General features: G+C 33.4%; 1 long non-coding RNA gene across 1 annotated transcript; it reads left to right on the plus strand.

Moving 5' to 3' along the window:
• Nucleotides 1-739: 739 nt before the first annotated feature.
• LOC115883279 lies at nt 740-19,827 on the plus strand. The gene is made up of 3 exons (XR_004050362.1): nt 740-903; nt 6,764-6,767; nt 19,817-19,827. It is a non-coding gene; the product is annotated as an uncharacterized LOC115883279 (long non-coding RNA).
• The last annotated feature ends 2,833 nt before the right edge of the window (nt 19,828-22,660 follow it).

Raw genomic sequence — 22,660 nt, forward strand, 5'->3', positions numbered from 1 at the left:
TTTTTGTAATGGAACACCCTATGTATTTATTGATTTTTGGATTCTAGTAAAAAAATAAAGGTTTGTTTTATTAGAAAAGTATATGACTAAAACGTATAGTTTTTGAAATACATTCATCGGCACGAAAAATGGGAACCTTAAAACTTTGATGTATTTTAAAGGTTAATATATTTTGTTTTAATGGGCCGATTTTGATGATTTTTTAAGCAGTGTGTAGCCAAGTTATTTGACTTTTTAGTATCTTTTTCTAAATTAACATGAAACTCCCCATCTGTTAATTATACGAGGGAAAACAAAATGTTGATATTTTGGTGAAAGTTTGAATAAGTCGATCGTCTCGATTAGAAGTTCTCATACGAAGGTTCCTGGACGTCTAGGTTGACGTCCTCATGGTTGTGGTCATAATTCAAAAACCACTTAGTATACTCTATGGTATTAAGGTATTTTTGGAACCAGAATTTTATAGCAAATTTTCTGAACTAAACAAATATAGATATATATTTGACTCACCCTGTATATCTATAAAAATATTTTTGAAATGTGAACTACCATTAAACATATATTTTGTAAAAGGTTTGGAGTAAAAATCTCAAATAGGTGTCCTGATACAGAGCTTTTGCTTAATTTTTATTATGCTTAAAGCATAATAAAAATTAATATGTTTGGCTACAGTAAAACGCTGGATTTCTAAAGAAATAAGATGTTTAATAAGAGATTTTGATCATCTCTTCTAGCTGACGATGAGTCGTTATCCATCGGATCCCACCTAGAGGTCGCTCTTGGTGATGCTGGGACCTTTGCTCAAATGCAGGCCGACCCCGACAGGCAACGCCTCCTAGGGGAGAGGCCTTTACACGACCCTATAGCTGACATCATGCTCAAGGAGATCCAGCATCAAGAGAGGTAAGGACCTACATAGAAACTGGTTAATTCTTCACATTATTTAGTAACATTGAATTAGAAAAACTATGGAAGAACTCGGATATTCTTGTTTTAGTGTTATTTGACTTTTTCTGGACAGTCCAGACAAGTTTTTGCGAGTTATTTTTTTTAATATTTGTTATTTTTATACAAAACGTATAAGTCTGTAAGACAGTATGTTAAGACTTGAGTTACAATAAGGCTAGACGAGTCCGTTTCACTAGTCCGAAAAAGTAGCAAAATAAGCGTTCGGCATTTAACGTTTTACGTAAAACTGGCTAGGTATTTTTACACAAATTGAGAAGAAAATTAAAGATTATACTATATCCATATTGTAGCACATTTTTAGACAACTTCTTTATTTTTAAGATTTTGATGGTCAAACATCAACCAAATATTCCTTTTGTTTGGACTAAATTTTCTCGAAAATAAAGACGTTATTTAAAATTTCGTTACAATACGGAAATAGATTGAAGTTTTGTGATTATAGTGATATATAATTTATATGGTTTTTGGTTTGGTTTGAATGCTGAAGCTCTGCAAACCTTAATCAAGCCTTAATCAAAGCACGTGTGTTTGGAATTTTGGGTGAGGTTTATCACAACAGGATCGGGCTAAGCCTTAGGCAGATTTCTGAAATATAATATATCTTTTCTTCTGCCACACACCCGCTTTACCCCACCCCTGAGAGCGACCCAACAGTACAGCGTAATAGACTCTTAAGGGCCGTTTAGACTCAAATCTATTGTATCTAGTATTGAAGTCACTTACTTTAATTGTTCTCTACGATTACTTATTTTTCTGAGAAGGTTTTTTGACATTTTTTTCCAAAAATACTAATAAAAAAAAATAAGACATTATATTTATACTTTAAATGATCAATAATCAACTAATAATACAATTATTCTGGATTATATACAGACTAACTAATCCGAGAACTAATCTATTTTATATCCAGACTGAGTTGGAAATAAATTTATTTTCGATCGTACCAGTATTTGATGTAATTATAATTAATTGTAATGGACAAATAATTTTTCCACGTTACCTCAATTTGTGTGACTACAAACATACATACATATATGGAAAAGCTTGGCCTGGCTTTTATATCGTTGTTCACTAATCTATATTTTATTGATTACAATTACCAATGTTAAGAGGGTGTTTTTCTGTGCTAGTTTGTATGCATTTCAACTACTTTTGTTTAATATTATTATTTAGCCTTTACGAACAAAGAAATACAAAAAAATTCCTGCGGAAATGTGTCAACGTCATTTTGTGCACTTTGTTTTCATACATGTTTCGTTTTAGAAGCTTACGGGACCCGGGAGCGAATAGGGGTGCTGGATGGGGTAAAACATCTTTCGGAGGAATAACAATTCTTGTAGAATAGATAATATAGGTTCTTGTAAACTCTATAGGTACCTCGGAATGTTGCACTTATTCTTGTTTTTTATTAAAGCTTTACGTAAATAGGGCTGATTCAAAACAAAAAATTATTGGATCATGCAGTTTTCTTTTATATTTTAATAATTAACTGTGATTTTGCAAAAATATTAGATTGGTTAGCAATTGGGTTGCCTTGGTTAGCTTTTCTTTGTGGAGGGTGTTAAGCTGTGGTTTTTATATTTTAATAATTAACTGTGATTTTGCAAAAATATTATTAGATTGGTTAGGATTTGGGTTGCTTTGGTTAGCTTTTCTTTGTTGAGGGTGTTAAGCTGTGGTTTTCATATTTTAATAATTAACTGTGATTTTCTAAAAATATTATTAACACTTTTAAATGATTTTTTTTTGGTTCAAAAGTGCTTCATCCAAGGATTTTTTTCTTTTAAACTGTTCCATAAGCATAGGACTTTCTGCCAAAAAAAAATTGCTAAATTCGTGGGTTTTTTACTTGGGTTATACTTTACAAGACCCGATAATATAATAAGGAACAAATGGAAAATGAAAATCAAACATTTCCGCAGGAAATTTTTTATTTTCCTCAGTTTGTAAACGCTTCTAAAAGGCAAAAATATATTTTTTTATATAACTGATTTCAGCTATTCTAAAGTCTATTAAATTTCCTCAGAAAATGGATACAGTTTATTTCCGTAGGAAAATTTTTATTTTCCTCAATTCGTGAATGCTTCTAAAAGGCAAAAATATATTTATTTTTTATATAACTGATTTCAGCTATTCTAAAGCCTAATAAATTTCGTTAGAAAATGAAAACAGCTTATTTCCACAGGAAAATTTTTGTGTTTATATGTTCAGAAAAATATTAAAAGTAAAACGCAAAATGTATTTTTTTATAGCAGATTTCAGTTATTCTAAAGTGCGAAATTTGGAAATTACGCATTTCCTTAGGAAAATTTGTGTTTTTCGTGGTTCACAGTAACTTTTTAAAGACAATTTTTTTTCTAATAACTGATTTCAGCTAAAAGAAAGTTAACCCACGGCTACGTGTCTAAAGCTTATTACAAGGAATATCCCCTTAGATCCCGACAATAATACGTTCATATTTTATTCAGTCAATATCGTGTCGCCCGACGACAATACATCCCCGCCGCCAGTCGCTCATTCAACCGCCGCTTCGGGCATCGTGTGTCAGAAACTTTGCCCCAAAATAGGGCTCCGCAAGTAGATCCCCCTTTTTTTTTTATCGCGACGACGACGTGTTGTTCGTCAAAATGACGGACACTATCGACGAAGATAACTACGTGCCGGAAAGGATCCCTTCCAGCGTCCCCTTCAAGAGCGCGTTCTATGTTTGGATGCGGAAAGCCAGGTATTATAACATCGGAGGGTTTTTAGTTAAATGGAAAATAAAGTTTGTTATCATTGTCAGGGGTTTGTTATGTCCAAAACAATGAAGCGGCGGTTATAGTCTGTCCAACGACAAAATCTTTGACAAGTGTGTCTGTCATTTTAATTTCAAAGTAGTTTTTAGAGTTCTGTACCCAAAGGGTAAAAACGGGAACCCTATTACTAAGACTTCGCTGTCCGTCCGTCCGTCCGTCTGTCACAAAGGTCTATCTTATGAACCGTTATAGCTAAACTGTTGAAATTTTCACAGATAATGTATCTATGTCGCCGCTATAAGAACAAATACTAAAAACAGAATTAAATAAATGTTTATAAATAAAAGAGTACTTTCACTAAACATTATCTTTTAAGTAAGAATTTTATATAGAATCTTTCAAGGCCTCGGTGGCCGCGTGGTTAAAGCGTTAGGACTTTACGCTGCTATGACGTTGGAGCCGTAGTAAGGCAGGTTCGAATCCTATCAGCTAAATCGGAAAAAAAAGTTTATAATAATATAGTATCTAATGTTGTATAGATAATGAATGGTACGAAACCCTTCGTGCGCGAGTCCGACTCGCACTTGACTTGAGATTTTGCTAATATCTTCGGTTTGAAAGAAGATCAAGATGCGGTTTTCGCTGACTTTTTAAGTTTTTATTAAACGCTACTATCTGCTAAAATTACATATGTTATCGGATTTAATTTTTTTTGACAAAAAGCGCAATGTTTGTTAAATTGTCAGGCCCAAAGCCAAAGTCAGCGCCCCCTAGCGTCTACGTTGAAAAGCTTATTATTATTATTTTTATGGTATAATATAGAGTAAGGAACGCTGTTTTAAACGAGCCCTTGTTTGTTGGATTCTGATCATCCATATTTCGGAGTTATTAACATTTAAATAAAGACAAATCTAACCTTCCCCCACCACTTTATTTTAGCAGATAGGGGAAAATGGTTCTAACAAAAAAAAATCAAAATTTACCGAAGATTATGAATCTATTTATAGTACCTTTTATCTAGGCAAAATTCTGTAAAACTTCTATTTTCTTATTTTCCATAGCAGTTGCGCCCTCTAGCGGCCATTCTACAAGCTTGAAAATAATTTGCAGCAATTTCAATTTTTTTCGAGTATTTTGCGAGATACAGCTGATTCTTAGTGGGACACCCTGTACTTGGAATAAAATCGAAAGATTATTAAGACCTGTAACACCCTCTAGCTGCGAAACAAAGCAGAATCGGACCTATGTTGATATGAAAAATAATTCTTATATTTACGTAAGGAATCTCCCCACGAGAGGTGGCACATGTTTATTGAAACATCCTGTATAAACCCAACCAAAATTAATTTAAAAAATATTAGAACATTTTTTAGTGCAATAAACGGATTGGTATTGACTTTTTGTCATCGTCTGTCGAAATATGTGAAACAGCACTTAATATTGGTTAAAAAAAAGTCATAGAGAAAAATACCACTTTACTACATTTTGCATTTTTTTTTCTCATATAAACGATTATTTTTACGATCAAAACAATCTTATTCTCTTTAGAACAGTCGAAAATAGGTTTATGGGCAATTAAAAGATACGAGTACTCGGCACGAAATAACATAGAAATTTAATGGCATATATTCTTCGCCAATTTATCATTCGATTGTATGGTTAAGTTTATGGGTATTGATCACGCCATTTATAGTTCTTAAATCTGACATTAATATTTTAAATTTATTTGTAGTAATTTTAATGAAAATATTTATTTTCTTATATTTTTAAACTAGTGCTGCTAGCTTTATTTTTTTTATAATTTTCATGTCTGTGGATTTGAAGTCTCTCTCTCTGTCTTTATTCCTACAAGAGGAATGTAGTGGTCAGGTGATGTGTGAGGTTTGTCTCCATAATTCCCTGTCTTGTGCTTCATCTACAAGCGTGTGCAGTGGCTTGTGGGTGATTTTTAATAGCTGGTCTATCCATCGGGGAGGGCGAGCGGCCTCTTGGTCTTCTTCCAGGAACCTTGCCCTGTATAATGAGTTTTTCCATAGTCAGTATCCCACTAAAATCAGCTATCTAAAAATACTCGAAAAAAATTGAAAATACCACAAATCTTAACTATATAACTTCCGCATTTCAAAATTTTTAATGGTTTTGCAGATATTTGCTGTTTTCTATTTCATATGGCACTTTCCACAGCAAACTTTTATCAAAGCCACCCAGTGATTTTTCTCTCGTATTTTACCGTTGACAGAGCCATATGAAATAATATCGCAAGTATCTGCGAAGCCGTTAAAAATTTTGAAATAGTCTAATTGCAAAAAATTTTCATTTTTTAATTGTCCACCTATTAAAAAAATAATATACAGTGTGCCCCATTTAAAAAAATCAATCCGGTCCACTCACACTTTTTTGAGCCACCCTGTAGAGATTAATTTATTTTCTAGAAATACATCTTAATACATGCTTTAGGTTTGCACTTAAACAATATTCCTAAGTTTTTTTATGGTAGAAGCTACAGATGCCCGACGCACTATTCCGGACTCTGTATAATAATCTTATTAATACCATTTTTATATTTTATAACATATTTAATCTCTCTCTCCCTGTCTTTATTCCTACAAGAGGAATGTAGTGGTCAGGTGATGTGTGAAGTTTGTCTCCATCATTCCCTGTCTTGTGCTTCATGTACAAGCGTGTGCAGTGGCTTGTGAGTGATCTTTGATAGCTGGTCTATCTATCGGGGAGCGGCCTCTTGGTCTTCTTCCCGGAACCTTGCCCTGTATAATGAGTTTTTCCATACAGTCAGTATCCCTCCTCATAACGTGACCGAAATATTTAAGTATACGTGACTGTATAGAAGTTGAGAGGCGTTCTATGATGTTCAGTTCATGGATTATGGATTCATTGGTTCGCCGGGCAGTCCAGGGAATTCTGAGCATTCGTCGCCAACAGCACATCTCAGTTGTTGTCAATTTTTTCATTTCTGACTGTCTCATCGTCCAGGACTCGGAGCCATACATTAATATAGGAAATATTAGGCAGTGAACAAGCCTTTTTTAAGCGTTTAGATATGTTTTTATCTCGCCATATCTTTGAGAGTTTTCGCACTGCCACTGTCATTTCACATCTTCTTCTTGTGTTGTTTATAAGTGACTTACAACCTCAAAACGACCAATGCTTACTACATCAGGTTTGTTGTTGTTTTGCCTGTCGATAATCAGAATTTTTGTTTTGGAGGGATTAATTTCAAGTCCAAGCTTCTCGCTTTCGTCTTCAACCAATTTTAGAAGCTGCAGTAACTCTTCTTCGTTACCCGCTAAAAGTACCGTATCGTCTGCAAATCTGAGGTTGGTGATTTTGTGACCGTTAATTGTTGTCCCCCCTTGCCAATGTTCCAGTGCCCTTCTCATGATATATTCAGTATATATATTGAATAATTGAGGAGACAGTATGCACCCCTGCCTAACACCACAAGTAGGCTGGAAGTCTTCCGAAGTAACGCCATTGATGCTAATTCTACTTTTGGTATCTATATAGAGATTCTGGATCAATGAAATTAAATGAGGAGGCACGCCCATTTCTTTAAGAACCATCCATAGTTTTGACCATTTGACTTTGTCAAAAGCTTTTCGATAGTCTATGAAAGAAATATAGAGCGGATTGTTAAATTCTCGGGCCTTTTCGATAATCTGACGGACATTCAAAATTTGTTCACGTGTTCCTCGACCTCTTGTGAATCCTGCTTGCTCTGAAGGGATTTGGGGTTGAATATACGGTTTTAGCCTTTCGTTAATGATATGAAGAAGAATCTTACTGGCATGTGAAATTAGCGCAATGGTACGAAAGTTGTCGCATTTGGCTGGAGATCCTTTTTCGTGGATGATTATTACGGAACAATCGGTCCAGTCTGATGGCCATTGTTGAGTATGCCATATCATATTACATAACTTGTGCAAGATGTCCACACCAAAATCTCCCGACGCTTGGAGCATTTCGGTCGTGATGTGATCTGGTCCCGGGGCTTTATGATGTTTTAGGTTTTTTATTGCTGCTTGAATTTCCTATTTTAGTATGTCTGGTTCTTCATTAGTTATATCACTGTGGAAAGGGCAACTAGGCTGAGGATCTTTTTCTATATACAGTGTTCCGCAGTATGTTCACCATTGTTCCATTATTTCGTTAATTTCGGTTTTAAGTTGTCCTCGTTCGTTTTCTATTGCCCAAAAAAAACATATTTACTAAACATATTTAATAATAAATATAAATAGAAATAATTAACAGTCGTCCAATTAAGTCACGAGCCACGAGTGGCAATAACTTGCTTAAAGATACTGATTTAATTCCAATAATTAATTTCAAAAGACCCTATATAAATCTGTTTTAAATGGTCCAGAAGTAACACATAAATCAAATTTATTAATTGTTTGTTAAACCCATCAGTTTATCAATAACAAGCTACATATGTTTGGTATTCTTTAATTTAAATTGTTTAGAAATCTTAATGATGCTGTAAACTTCACATATGCAAATTCATCCGTAAGAAAACAAAATTTTAATTAACAAAGTAAGAGTTAGACAGGAAGTAATAGGTTACCACTAATAGCATTACTCAATTTCAATTTCTTGAAATTTACAATCTAACTGTAAACAAAAACAATAATAGTATTTTCAATAATATAAATGTTCAAATAAACCAATTTTAATATTGTTTCTATTTATTAATTAAATAATAATACGCAAAGTTTGAAATATGCTCATTTGATAAAATCGCCCTTCCATACTGATGAAAATATCTAGGGAATCTTGGTTGAGATATTTCAGGTATAAAGCCCTTTTCCTTCAAGAATTTAAGACATGGACCTAGTTGCGCAAATATTTGAACTATGTTCTAGAACAAACTGTTAAAATAAACAAGTAACTGATATTCTAATGTACTAATTTCTAGACTAGTATTTCTAATATAATATAATAATACAGGAATTGTATATTGTAGGAAAAAAATAATTAGAGAATAACATCCACTACAACCTATAATCATATATTTAAATATTTTAGTTTTTACTACTGCCAGTTAAGCAGTAAAATTTTTGAACGAAAAAAACTGCCTGTCAAAAAAATGTGTACAGCCTAAACATCAAATTTAGTGATTACCACTGTGACATAAAGAGAAGACACGTGGCTATCTATTTCAAAAATTAAATTGTTCGAATGTATGGCGGTAGCTGTCATGGAATTGAGCGATTAAAAAATTATCATAAATCATTTTTTCCAAATGGAAACCTACTTTTTTTATTTCACTATGGAAAGATTTCTCAATTCGTTACTTTTTAACTATACATGTTCCTATACCTAAAATAAATTGTTTTTAAGCTATTTAAGATTTAGTTTTAACATAAGGTTTTAACGCGTTCATTTTTCTTGATTTTAACCAGTAGCCTATGGCTTTAAACGTCAAGTGATATAAAACGATAGATCTGGACATGTTATATTGTGACACTTTGTTCAAAAAGCAGTAGGTTATTCAATCAACATTTCCTAGCCAACTTTACGCCGTTTTTTTCGACCATACGGTATACTAAGGGCTGGCAAAGGTTAGTCTTGGGTCAAGATTTCCATATGTAAGAAGAGTACAATGCGTTTATAATGTACTGAACAAAGAGAGGGCAGTAATCACGTTGCCAAACATATGAAATAAACCGAGAAACTGTGCACATCGCTAAAAGCGGCCCATACATTATCAAACAAATTGCGCAACGAAGCGATGCGCAACGTTGCGTTGCACAACTGATTCAGCGGTCCATACACTATCAAACAAGTTGCGCAACAAAGCGATGCGCAACGTTCCGTTGCACAACTGCCTCACCCATGCACTTAGTAAAATTTTGATCAAACTTTTTATTAAAATTTGTGCATTGTTTGAAAACAATCATGTCCTCAATTGCCATTACGTCAATTATTATCGTATATACCCTAGATGATGTCGATGATACCAAAAACGAAAAAGAAAACAAAGAATTTGGATGAAAGAACTAAAATATTGCACAACGAAGCGCAACACACACATACACTACACAACGCGTTGCGCAAACAGTCCTGTTGCACAAAAGAATTCAAATATTCTTGAAATTCATCAAACAATTGCGCAACGCATCAAACACTATCATACATTGGCAACTCGTTGCGCAACAGCCTGCGTTGCGCAATTTGTTTTATAATGTATGGGCCGCTTAAGAGACGTGGAAGGGGATAAAGCAGATTTGTCGCAGTTGACCGGTCGACCCAATCAATACCTCTGTCAGTACTTAAAGTTCTAGGGAACGGTGTACGTCATGCGTTCAGCTTCACGATTTAATTACGTCTCGTGATACTTAATTTGTTCATTTATTAACGAATCGTTGTAATTTTCCCTATAGCTTGAATTTTTTGTGAAGTGCAAGCTAGAAACACTTGCATTTTTGGTAAAAATAAGTGGAATTGAGTGGGTGTTCGATAGTGGTCGCGCTATTAGAACTCTGAATTCAAAAATCGATATCTCGAAATCTATTAGAAATAATAGATTGTAGTTTTTTCAAGAACTTTGTTAATATTTCTGCTGTATTTTCTTTGTAGACAGTATGTGAAAATCTTTACCAGTAAAAAAATTACACGATTGCTGAAAATTGCTATGCTCTAAAAGTAAAAAATGGATGGATTGTTTACAATTTTTGAATATTTTGCCTTATCGAATTTTTCTTATGTAAACATATTGTAAAATATCCGATCTTGAAAATAAAAAAAGTTTCAATATCTAAAGTGGTTCTTGAGTTATGTCCTGTTATGTGTTAAAAATTTGAGTTTTTAAATTATCGCGATTACTGACGTTTTTTCGTTATAAAAAAATGACACCCTAACGATATCCTTATAATTCCATTTCAGATGCTCAGAAACATGTCTAATGATTTTATCTAGTTATAAGCGGTTTGCGATCGTGATTTTACTTTACTTGATAGGGAAAGGCGTATCGGCAACGCCGCAACAGCCTACCGTCGCGCGTCGCGTCGGTCGGTCGCATTTCTCTCACGACTTAATAAGATCCCTATGCGATTTACTTCCACACATGTAAATGCCGACCCAAAAGTAACAGTTGCAAGCACGGTATTATTAATATCAACTATTAGATATCACCACAGATAACACATAATATAGATAACACATAATTATGTGTTATCTGTGATATCACTAAAAAGCGAAAATACGAAATATATTTTTATAAATACACTTTTTACTCTTAAGCAGTAGTATTTATAATATAGGAAATTCAAATAATTAGTTTTTTGACAAATAAATTGTCTGATGTTTGTACGATTGTTCTTCTCTGGTTTGACACTTATTAATGTCAAAGGAAGCTAGATAAAATCAAGAAAAATATACATTTTAAAACTAAATCATAAATATCTTAAAAACGATTTATTTTAGATATAGGAACATGTATAATCAAAAAGTACCGAATTGAAAAACCTTTTCCGCAGTGAAATAAAAAAGTGGGTTTCCATGTGGAAAAAATGATTTATGATAATTTTTTAATCGCTCAATTCCATGACAGCTACCGCCATTATTATACGACATTCAAACAATTTAATTTTTGAAATAGATAGCCACATGTCTTCTCTTTATGTACAGTGGCTGTAATAATCACTGAATTTGACTTATAGGCTACAGACATTTTTTTGACAGACAGTTTTTTTCGTCCAAAAATTTTAAATATTTTTTTTTCTCAAAAACGGTTAATGTTAGGTACAGAGTGCCAACATCAATATTCTTAGAGTTTTAGAGAGAATTTAAGTATATAATAAAAATGGTGGCACCCATTTAAAATAATAAAGTTGCTGTCACATTCCGGTATTTCCGGAAGTGCCGCCATATTGAAACTATTTTTATTCGATAGATCTCATTGTGAAACAGTGATATGCAAAACATCTCCGATCTAGTTATTGTAGTTCTCTAGAAACTTCTAATCAACGCTCAGCCTGGGTCACCCTGTATACTATGAGGATAAAATATAATTTAATCAATATTAATACTATACGTCTTCTTAAACAACTAGTGATTACCTACATTTTTTATGGTTGTGTTCTAAAATTATAATTATGTACCTTTAAAAAAAAATTTAATTAGTTATGTCCCAACTAGCAAAACCGGTGCATAAAACTATGATCCCTACCGTAGCTGAAGCAGTCGGTGTGTTATTACTAATCAAAAAAGTTTTATTAACTTAACTTGAGTAATAGTAATTATAATACACGTTAGACCTTAGAAGTATCAAAAGATTTACATTTTTATTTTTTTTAGAATTTTCACAAATTGCATTGTTTTGGTGTATTATTGCGGTGAATTATTGTTTTATTTCGCTGTTGTAACCCCAAAGGTTCTAACCCTCAAGCCTCAAGTGCAATAAAGTAATTTATCATAGTTCATATAAATTATTGCTTAAAATAATGAACAACACCGACATCAGGTTGATATAAGCTGTACAGGCATTTTTCAATTAAAATAACAGTTTGATCGTTTAATTAAGTAACATTCTCTATGAACTTGGCCTTAATTGATACACGGTGTTATAAAATTCTAAGCGTTAAATAAACGTTAAATACGTTCAAAATGCTTAATTCCATCTTGGTACTAAACTAATTTCCTACTTTTACATGATAATTTCTCAATGAATAAACTATCATTACTCATTGCATTCTTCTGTAATTATTGGACAATGCACTAGATCTGAAACTAGTACCCTACTTAAACGGTTACTATGTTATAACCCAAATTTATTTATCAAAAACAAATCAATTTGATAAATTAAATCGAGATAGGTAATTTGTCTTTTTGATAAAAAATATTAAGTGCTAAAGTAAAAACGATCACCAAAATTTCCTGTAATCTCAAATCTCAAAAATTACCTATTTTATTATACTTTTACCAGGACCAAAGAGGTTACAAGTTACAAGAGCTATGTACATAAATATACAGGGTCGCTGAAATGTATGGGAACGGTCGATTATTAGGTAAAATATAAGAGATACCAAACCAAAAAGTTAAATATAAAAGTTATAGGTTTTTTAAATATCTATCAGCGGGTAATAAATTTAAGTATACAGGCTCGGTCATAAAGTCGTGGCACATCAAAGTTTCATTTTTTTAAATGGAACTCCCTGTATATTATTGCAAATTTCGGTTCTTAATTCAATTCTAAGCAAAAATATAGATACATACAACGTACCTCAAACCAACCGTTTCCGAGTTATTGACTTTTGAAAATATCACTTAAACAATTCGATTTAATTAATTTCGATGAGTTTGGTTTCATTTGACCCTGTATACATAAATTCATAAATCTATAATCTGGAGAAATGATAAACAATAAGAATCTAAATAACTAAAACAAAGTCGGGAGTCGGATTAGTAACATCATCTATAACTCAAGAATGGCTTTAGAAATTCAATTCTATTTATATTATATACAGGGTGAGTCTTAAATATGTGCAAACATTTTTAGGGGTAGTATATTTCGACCCCAGAAACACGATTATGAGGTTTATTTCGCGAACAGAAAATTTGGATTAAATTTTTTGAAAAAAGAGTTGGATTTTTTTTAGTTTTAAGTTAAAAACATAATTTCTTGGTAATATAGCAACATAGGTAGTAGGTTAATTTTACAAGAACGATTTACTCAAAATTTAAGCAAACAATATTTTTTTTTGGAAATTTTCAAAGTAACATAACTCGGTTATTTTGATTTATTTAAAAAAAATGGTAGAGAGAAAATATGTTTTATCGAGATCTACCAACTAGCACTGAAAATATTTTTGCACTTATTTAAGACTCACCCTGTATGATAATTAAATATCGGAGAAATTAAAAAAAAAATGAACAGAAATTTTTTTTTATTAAATTAACGTTACGGAACTCCGCTACCGAAATCGAATTTATTACTACAGAAAGCTATAAAAAAAAAACTATCAAATTTCTTAATTCTAATTTGAATAACGGAATTATTAATTAAATTCTAGTGTTTTATTGACAATTATGTTTTGATTATATCGTAATATAATCACTAAACTCTTAAAATAGATTTCTAGATAATATATAGAAATTATAGATTTCTAAATAAATAGGTAAATATACCGGGTGTCTCAATATTCCGTGGACATAGAACTATATTGCGTAATTTTGGAATCAATTTAAATTTAAAAAAAAAAAAAAAAAAAAAAAAAAACTTACCTTTATACAAAAGTGCTTCTTCGTTTGTCCGTTAGAGGGCCTCAAACTTTTAAAAAAATAAACACATTTTTTAAGATATTTTAAGAACCGATATTCCGATTTGAATGAGATTTGGGGTGCCAATGTTTTACTAAGAGCTTTAACATTGACATTGACTTACACAAAAATCAAAAAAAGTACGGGAAGGGTGAAAACTACCCCCACCCCTTTATAAATTATAGTAGAAATATTTTCCTACCTCATCGACCACTGATTTTCTTTTTCGTAAAATGGTCCTCAAAGTATATACAGTAGAACTTCGGTAATCCGGACAGATATAGTTTAGGTGGTCTTCCGGATTGGTGAATTGTCCGGATTACCGAAGTTATGCTGATAATGAAACACAGGTTAATTTTTTAGCATTATTTACATATTTATATGTACCAACATTAACCCAAGTGTTTTACACATAATATGTGTATGTAATGTATAATAGAAAGTTTAAAACATATCCAACTTTTGCGGCTATCTGGCCAAAAAGGAATATTATGTACGAGTATTTAAAGGCAAGTCACCAATTTTTGTATAAGGTTCCTATTGTGGCTTTGAGTTCTAATTTTCAATAAAAGGACTCTTTGATAATTCAATTTGTTTTCTTCTGCCCACTGCACGCATTTCAGAAAACACTGTAAATTGCTTTATGTGTTTTGATTTTGTAGAAATGTCAATAACATCCTCCTCTTCTTCATCGTTTGTGTTTCTGATTAAAATTGATCTTTACCTTATTTCGTCGCCAACATTATCATCAGCTATTTTCGTCTCTTCCTGTCGCCTAGTTTCTTATTTCTTCATCATTCAGTTCACTTTCCGGATCTATAACTTTAACATTTTTCAAGTAAGTGTCTGGTTTTGCAGCTTCTTCAAGTAGGCTTTTTCTTAGATCGGCCAGCAAAATATCATTTTCTTCATCTGACACCAATTGAGGCCATATTCCATCCCAGCTTTTTTGAATATTCTTTTCGGTTATGGACTTCCAAGCAGAGTCGAGAGTATTCACTGCATCCAGAAGACTAAATTTCTTCAGGAGTTGCATTGTGTCTTTGTTTTCTTGTGATATATGCCGTGTTACGTATTGCTCGCAGGAGATTACGCATAGTGCTCTCAAAATTTTGCGTTATCTTGGGAAAGATTCAATGTGTGTCGAAGACTATTTTCATATCGGTCGATAGTTCCCGGAGCCCGTTTCATTAGAGCGTTGTGTCTGCCGATTAATTTATAATTTTCTTCCAAGTAGCTATAGTGACGAATGGAATTTTGATGGCAAAGTCAATATAAGCGCCGCTGATATTTAACGTAAAAGTAACGAAATGAATACGCAGAACAAACGAAAATTTTCAGACAACCGGAATATTTTCGCGGACAGCAGCCACCGACTTTTCTTCGGTCAAAATTGTGCCGATCACCTGTCACCTAGTATTTTGTCGAACTCGGCCTCTTTGATGACAAACGCAATTTTAATAAATCAATAATCAATTCGTACCAAAATAAAATTAATAAATCATATATTTTACCCACTTGTGTCATTATTACCATTAATATCGTTACTATTAAAGTTCAACAGCAGTTCAAATAAAATACACGGCATTTAAGATGTAATCAATAAAACCTGACTTTAAAGTTTTAACATCCCGCAACCTAAACGGCGTATTAAAAATCTTGCGCCTATGAAGTCATTCTGATCAAATATCCATACCTTTATTTAAACACCGCAGTTAGCCAAATTTTAAAGCGTCGTTATTAGACTTGATCAAGCAAAATTAAAATCGTGTTTACAGTCATCAAGCGAGTACGAAAACGACAAACATCAGTTTAACGAAACAATCTTTAATCGGAATTAACCGTTGGCCTCAGTTCACCAGTAAAGATGTATGAAGCGGGGCTACGCGAACGTGTCCTTCGGTCATACGGTCAATGGCTCACAGCACCAAATCGGGCTTCATCATCGCCACTGCTCAAATCGTGCGGTGTCATCAGATTTTACCGTTCTTTGTTGGATCGTTAATGATTTCGAAATCGTCACCGTCCACCATTCGCTACGTCTACGTCGTTAATTCTTAATAGCAACTAGTTTGCAGCCCAATCTTTAAGTTGACCACGCCGTTATGTGTTAATTCATTTGTAAAACTCAACGTGACGGTCGGCTTACGAAGCCGCTTCGCCAGGGCCAGACAAGCAGCCTTCTAATGGGGAATCGGCAAGTCGACGGTAGTTAACACCGCTCCTCATCAACAAAGAGAAAGTCAGCGAAAGTACGTTTCAGAAAAATAACGATGGGTCCCGATACGCACGACTTTCAGCTTTCGTACAAAACGCATTTTACACTAACTTCAAAATTCAGTAATAAATCGAAAAGTATTTGCACATCCTGGCATCTCCGTAGCCACGAAACGCAGAATCGACGATACAGCCGATATGAAATATCAACTTATTTTTACGTGAGGAATCCCCTTACGAGATGCAAGCATTGCGTTCTTTAAACACTTCATAAAATAGCGGAATGCCAATGTGTCAAAGCACGAATGAGAATAATTGTTACCGATCGACCATCATTCAGCATCATCATCTGTTTCACAATAATATCAAAGATAGCATCCTATTACAAGCTCAGTTAATAGTAAAAGCCACACACGCGTCATAGGCAATACGATTAACAATATTATTATAATACATTGAATTGAACAAGCGATATCAACTAATATAGCCATCGTGGCAGCACAGTTACGATTTGGCTTCAAATTGCAGAACAAAAATTTGACCAATTATCGAACGACAGACCATCATTACTCTGCAACAGTCATATCCACTTTAACAGATTGCACGAAACATAAGATAGTTTGTTCAATCACGCAATCGCCCTGGGGCCCAGACGCGATAATCATGCTCGATTTGCGCCTAGCTGGCATCATCAGAGAGAAAAATCTCGTCAAAGCACATCTTCACCCAGATTTAGCATCGAAATACCCAGCACCACCTGAAATTCGTTCAACGTCACCACTTCAATATTGCTTTCAAAAGCGTATCATTTGCAAAATCAGTAATATTCCTTACCAAACACAATTACCAGCATTGCGCCGACATGTCATCAAAGTGTTTGAATATTTGCCCAAATTACTATGGCACATTCACACATAAGCCAAATTACGTAGCGGAAACAAAACAGAACACTGTACCTTAATTACTGCCACAGTCAATATAGTACGCTACTGTAATTGCCGGGTATCTGTTCATAATGACATGAAGCCAGTGTTGACTTTGTAGAATGCAGAACGAGTAAGACATCACGTACCTGCCATCTATTGTGCCCCTTCCGTCATCACAGCCCATAACAATATCACGGGTAGCGACGTTGATATTCATCCTTCGACAACAGTTTCTCCGAGGGCACACGACTACGGTTCAGTGTTCTTCTCATCTCAGCATCTCTTGACAGTCGGTTCAATGACTCTAAACTCGTTGTTCTTCGGCTTCGTTTCGCATTCTTTGAGCTCGATTCTCACAATTTTCCATTTTACTGAAGGTGGATGTTACCGATATACAGGAAGGTACTGATGCAGGTCAGCAAGTTTAGTTCTGAAAAGCCAGATAAGCTCAATACAGAAAAGTTGATAGCGTATTTCCGCTACAACCTCGAATTACTTAGCCGTGAACGAATTTCATAAAAATTGCGTTGTATTGTTAATAAGATATATTACGTTGGTCATTCTCAATTCGTTGCTTTCACTTCAGCATTTAACAAACATCGGTTATTACATAAATGCATTACATATGAAGATGGTTCGTTCGAAAGCTCTGTATCAGATTCTCTGCTTCGAGATTATTCAAACTCATTGTAAATATGTTAATGGTAAGTTTACATTTCAAAAATATTTTACAGACATACAGGGTGAGTCAAACTTCATTGACTAAGTTTAGTTTAAATGAAATGCTTCATTGTTTAATTAAAGAATTTATATCATTTGAGTCTCCAAAATAATTAATTGTCATAGAGTATACGCTTGACAGTAACGAAAATATTTCACATTTTCTTTGATATTGTTTTATACAGGGTGAGCCTCTATTATTATTCACATGAGAGTCAGTTAATGAAAGAATTGCAGTTTGTGGGATCATAACAAGCCAGATTTCGAGTTCACAGCTCAAAACACTTGGCTATTTTAAAATTGTTCAATTATCATAAATTTTAGAAAAAGCTTTGATAAAGTTAAAGGTCACATTCTCTAATTAGACTAGGTATTTCTCCTCGATTAGACATTTTGACATATGACAAACATATGTTTAAATGGAAATTATATATTATGACTCGAAGATGCTTTTTGTTATCTATTATGCGCTGGTATTGATGTTTTTCACAAAATTGAAGAGTAACTGGTCTTTTCTTGACTAATTATTTTGTTAGCGAGTTCAAGTTTCATCGTTACCAGAAATAGTTCAGTCATTGATTCAATTTTCGGTACCAACATAAACCATTATTTACAATTTTAGCTTCTATGCTAATTTCCAAAGATTGATGCATTACCCCCACATTTTATACAACGACGACTGAAACTTGCTCATGGCCAACCAAGGAAACTAGCCGAAAGATAAGAACTGGCCATAACCTCAGCAATTTTGTTACAGTTTCAATATAGCTATATCGCTGAAAAGCCAAAATGGCGCTTTGAAGTCATGGCCAACCATGGTTTCCATTTAAAACAAACATATGTTTGTGTCATAAGAAAAAAAAAAAAAAAAAAAAAAAAAATCGGAGAAAACACAGTCCACATTAGGGATGTGATCATCTACAACTTTCATTCCGGAAAACTTCTTTGTCTAAAAAAATAGGCTATAAATGAAATTCAGGACACCTCTAAAATAGCCAAAATTTGGTTTTTTTTTTTTTATTTTTTTTAGCCATGAACTTTTTCGAAAATCTGAAAAGCGCATATTTATGACCCCACAAAACTGCAATTCTTTCCCCATTTAACTGACTCTCTATCTCCAGTAGTTCCCGAGATAGCCATAGAGAATATCGTAGGAAACTCACCCTGTATAAAAAACGTATAAACGATATAAAAGGAAAAATGTAACGAAAATATTTTCGTTACTTAATTCAAAAACCACTCAGTATACTCTATGGTATTAAGGTATTTTTGGAACCGGAATGTTATAGGAAATTCACTGAACTAAACAAATATAAAGCATTTCATTTAAAAAACTAAAACTTAGTGTAAAAATTTATTTGACTCACCCTGTATATCTATAAAAATATTTTTGAAATGTAAACTACCATTAAACACATATTTTGTAAAAGGTTTGGAGTACAAATCTCAAATAGGAATCCTGATACAGAGCTTTTTCGGAACACGGAGCCATCTTGTATGTATGCATTTGTATATGTGATGTGTTTATTTAAACACTAAAGTGAAAGCAACGAATTTAAATTGGTAAACTTTGTAATATATCTTATTAACAATACAACGCAATTTTTTTATAAAATCTCTTCATCAGTAAATGAATTCTGAGGTTTGTATCCCATAAGGGCTTAAACCACTCCACTATGAAGCTTTCTGTGAGTGAGAGCTATCTAGCTTTCAAATTCGCTTTACTTTTGACTTCTATAGTACCTTCCTGTATATATCAGTAACATCCACCTTGAGTAAAATGGAAAAATTGTGAGGAATCGAATCCAAAAGGAATACCAAGAAACAGAAGCCGAAGAACAAGCAGAGTTTAGAGTCGGAAGATCGACGTTGGGCCATTTATTAACAGTCACTCAAGTTATAAGTGTGAAGACTGTGAAGGGCACGCAGGGCCACACTCCAACCGTAGATCGGTGTGTACCCTCGGAGGAAGAACTGTTGTCAGAGGAGGATGGGAAATATCTTGTCCTTTCTACAACAGGGGTATGATGTGTTATAGACTGTGTGTTGACTCATGAAGGGGCACAATAGATCTTTAAGGTTGCAGTGATTAATCCCCCTCTTACTCATTCTATTCTACAAAACAATCAAAACGCAACTTCGTGTCGATTTATAGACAGATACCCGGTAGTGGCTTATTACAGTAGCGGCTATGATTACATTTTTGTAGCAAGTAATGAAATTATTAAAATTTTATGTTTCTGTTTTGTTATTATGTTGTGTTTCCCGCTTCAAATATCCAGTAACGTAATTTGGCAAATGTGAGGATGCTGGATGTGCCATAAAAGTAATTTAGGCAAATATTCAAACGTTTGTGTATTATGTCAAATACCAGAATGTGTTGAGCCGACTTAACAGACATGTGTAATTTGCTTAATTTCATGAATACGGCAATTTTAAGAATAATTTTAATAATACGCTTTTGAAAGTAATGGCAAATTAATTTGGCGATGAACAGATTTCAAAGGTGAATTATAGGTATTTCCAGTCATGCCTAAATCTAGGTGAGAGTAGTTAACTTTGCAGAGATTTTTTTTTTCTCTCCTGATGATGCCAACTAAACAAATCGAACATGGTGTCAAACATCACGTCTATATTTAATTTAAATTTGATTACGGTACAAGCTATTGTATTGATTGAACAAAACTATCTATATTTTCGACAATACAATATTAAAGTGGATATGACTATTTGCAAAATGATGAATCTACAATAGTTCGATAATTGAATTAGAATTTTATTCTACAATTTAAACCAAATGTCGAAACCGGAATAACTCTTATGCTGCCTACATTAATATATTAGACAATTAATTATCACTTGTTCCAATGTTCAATGTGTATAATAATAATATTGTTAATCATGTATTGTGTACCTATGACACGCATTGGTAGTAACACTAGTAACAGGCTTGTAATAGGATATATCTTTGAATGTGGTAGCTAGACAATGATTGGAGAAGATAGATGAATGATCTGGAATGATTGAGACCAGTCGATTTGGCAATTGTTGTCATTTGTTCTCTTTATTTTTATTAGCATTTCGATTCCACTATTTTATACAGGGTGTTTAAAAAAACCTGTGCCATCTCTCATGGGGAGATTCCTCACGTAAAAATAAGATTGATTTTTCATATCAACATATGTCCGATTCTGCTTTGTTTCGTAGCTACAGGGTGTTAAAGTCTTAATATTTTTTCGATTTATTATAATTTTAAAGTTAGTATAAATGCGACATATTTTAAAGCTAAGAAAGTGTCGACATATTCATCAGGGACGTGCATATGGGTTATCACTGGAATATTTTTCTAAAAAAAGCATGTACGCCACTGACTTTTTTTCTCTTGTTAGTGAACTAGTGTGGGGAACGGCCCAGCTACGTCGAAACACCGATTCCCATTAGAACACTTGTGTCTAGCCCTAGCAAGCAACTATTAAGCCCGACAAATCACGTTAGAGTTTTTGACACACACAAATGAATTAACACACTTCAAATAACCACGCTAACCAACGTGGTTGGTCAAGCTTAAAAGTTGACTGCTAGAGCTAGACACTTCTATTAGAACACCGAAGTTAAGCGACGTAAGGCGATACTAGTGGATGGACGGGTGACCGGTTCGAAACTCTGTATCGTGCTGTTGTCCAATAAAGGCAAAAGTGTAAAATCTATTGACACACACTGCTCATTCACGCCGGTTTGAGGCCGGATGAGATCGGATATCTCGTGAGTAAGAGTTGATTTAGACACTTGCCAAGTCGGTAGGCCATTGACCATGATATAGCCGAGGACCGCGGTTCGGATTCCGCGTAAACAAAGTAGCCCCGCCCAGATTAGCCCGGCAGCAAAAAGGAGACGTTAACTGAAATCTTTACTTTACTTATCTTACTAGTGAACTAGTGTAAGCAGTTTAATTCCGATTAAAAGTTGTTTCGTTAAACTTGATATTTTGTCGATTTCAGCCTCCTTGATGATATAAACGCAATTTTATTAATTTGCCTTGATCCAAGTCTAATAGCAACCTTTAAAAAAATTTAATATCGTTAACTTGCGAATGTTTTAAATAAGTACTCATTGATTCTTCATCAAAAAATATGAAAAAAAGTTCCTATAAACCTGGGTACGGAAATACATAGTTTTAGAGTTACAGGATGTTAAAACTTTTTAAAATTAGGTTTTTTGTAATTATCTTAAATACCATTATATTTTATTTGAAACTGCTGTTGGACTAATAGTAACAATAAATAATAGTAATAATATTTCATAATAAATTAGGTAAAATATATAATTTATTAATTTTATTTTAATTTTAATTTTATTAATTGTGGTTATTAAAATTACGTTTATCTCATCAAAGAGAGGCCAAATTCGACAAAGTATCAAGAGGTAACTTTTAATTGGCATTAAACGGTCAACACAATTTTGATATCGAAAGGAAAAAGTCAGTGGCGCACATTATTTTTTTTTGAAAAATATTCCAGTTTGCATGTCCCTGAAATTTTTCGACACAGACATGCATGTCCCTGAAATTTTTCGACACTTTTTTTACATTAAAATATGTAGCACTTATAGTAACTTTTACCCTCAAAATTCCATTCGTATCACTAAAAGTACTTGGAAGAAAATTATAATTAATCGAAAGATAATTAAGATTTTAACACTCTGTAGCTCCCAAAACAAAGCAGAATCGGAACTATGTTGATATGAAAAATAAATCTTATTTTTACATTAGGAATCTCCCCACGAAAGATGGCACAAGTTTTTTGAAACACCCTG

Source organism: Sitophilus oryzae, unplaced genomic scaffold, assembly GCF_002938485.1.
Source record: "Sitophilus oryzae breed Bouriz unplaced genomic scaffold, Soryzae_2.0 scaffold_1867_pilon_pilon, whole genome shotgun sequence".
NCBI classification, from domain to species: Eukaryota; Metazoa; Arthropoda; class Insecta; order Coleoptera; family Curculionidae; genus Sitophilus; species Sitophilus oryzae.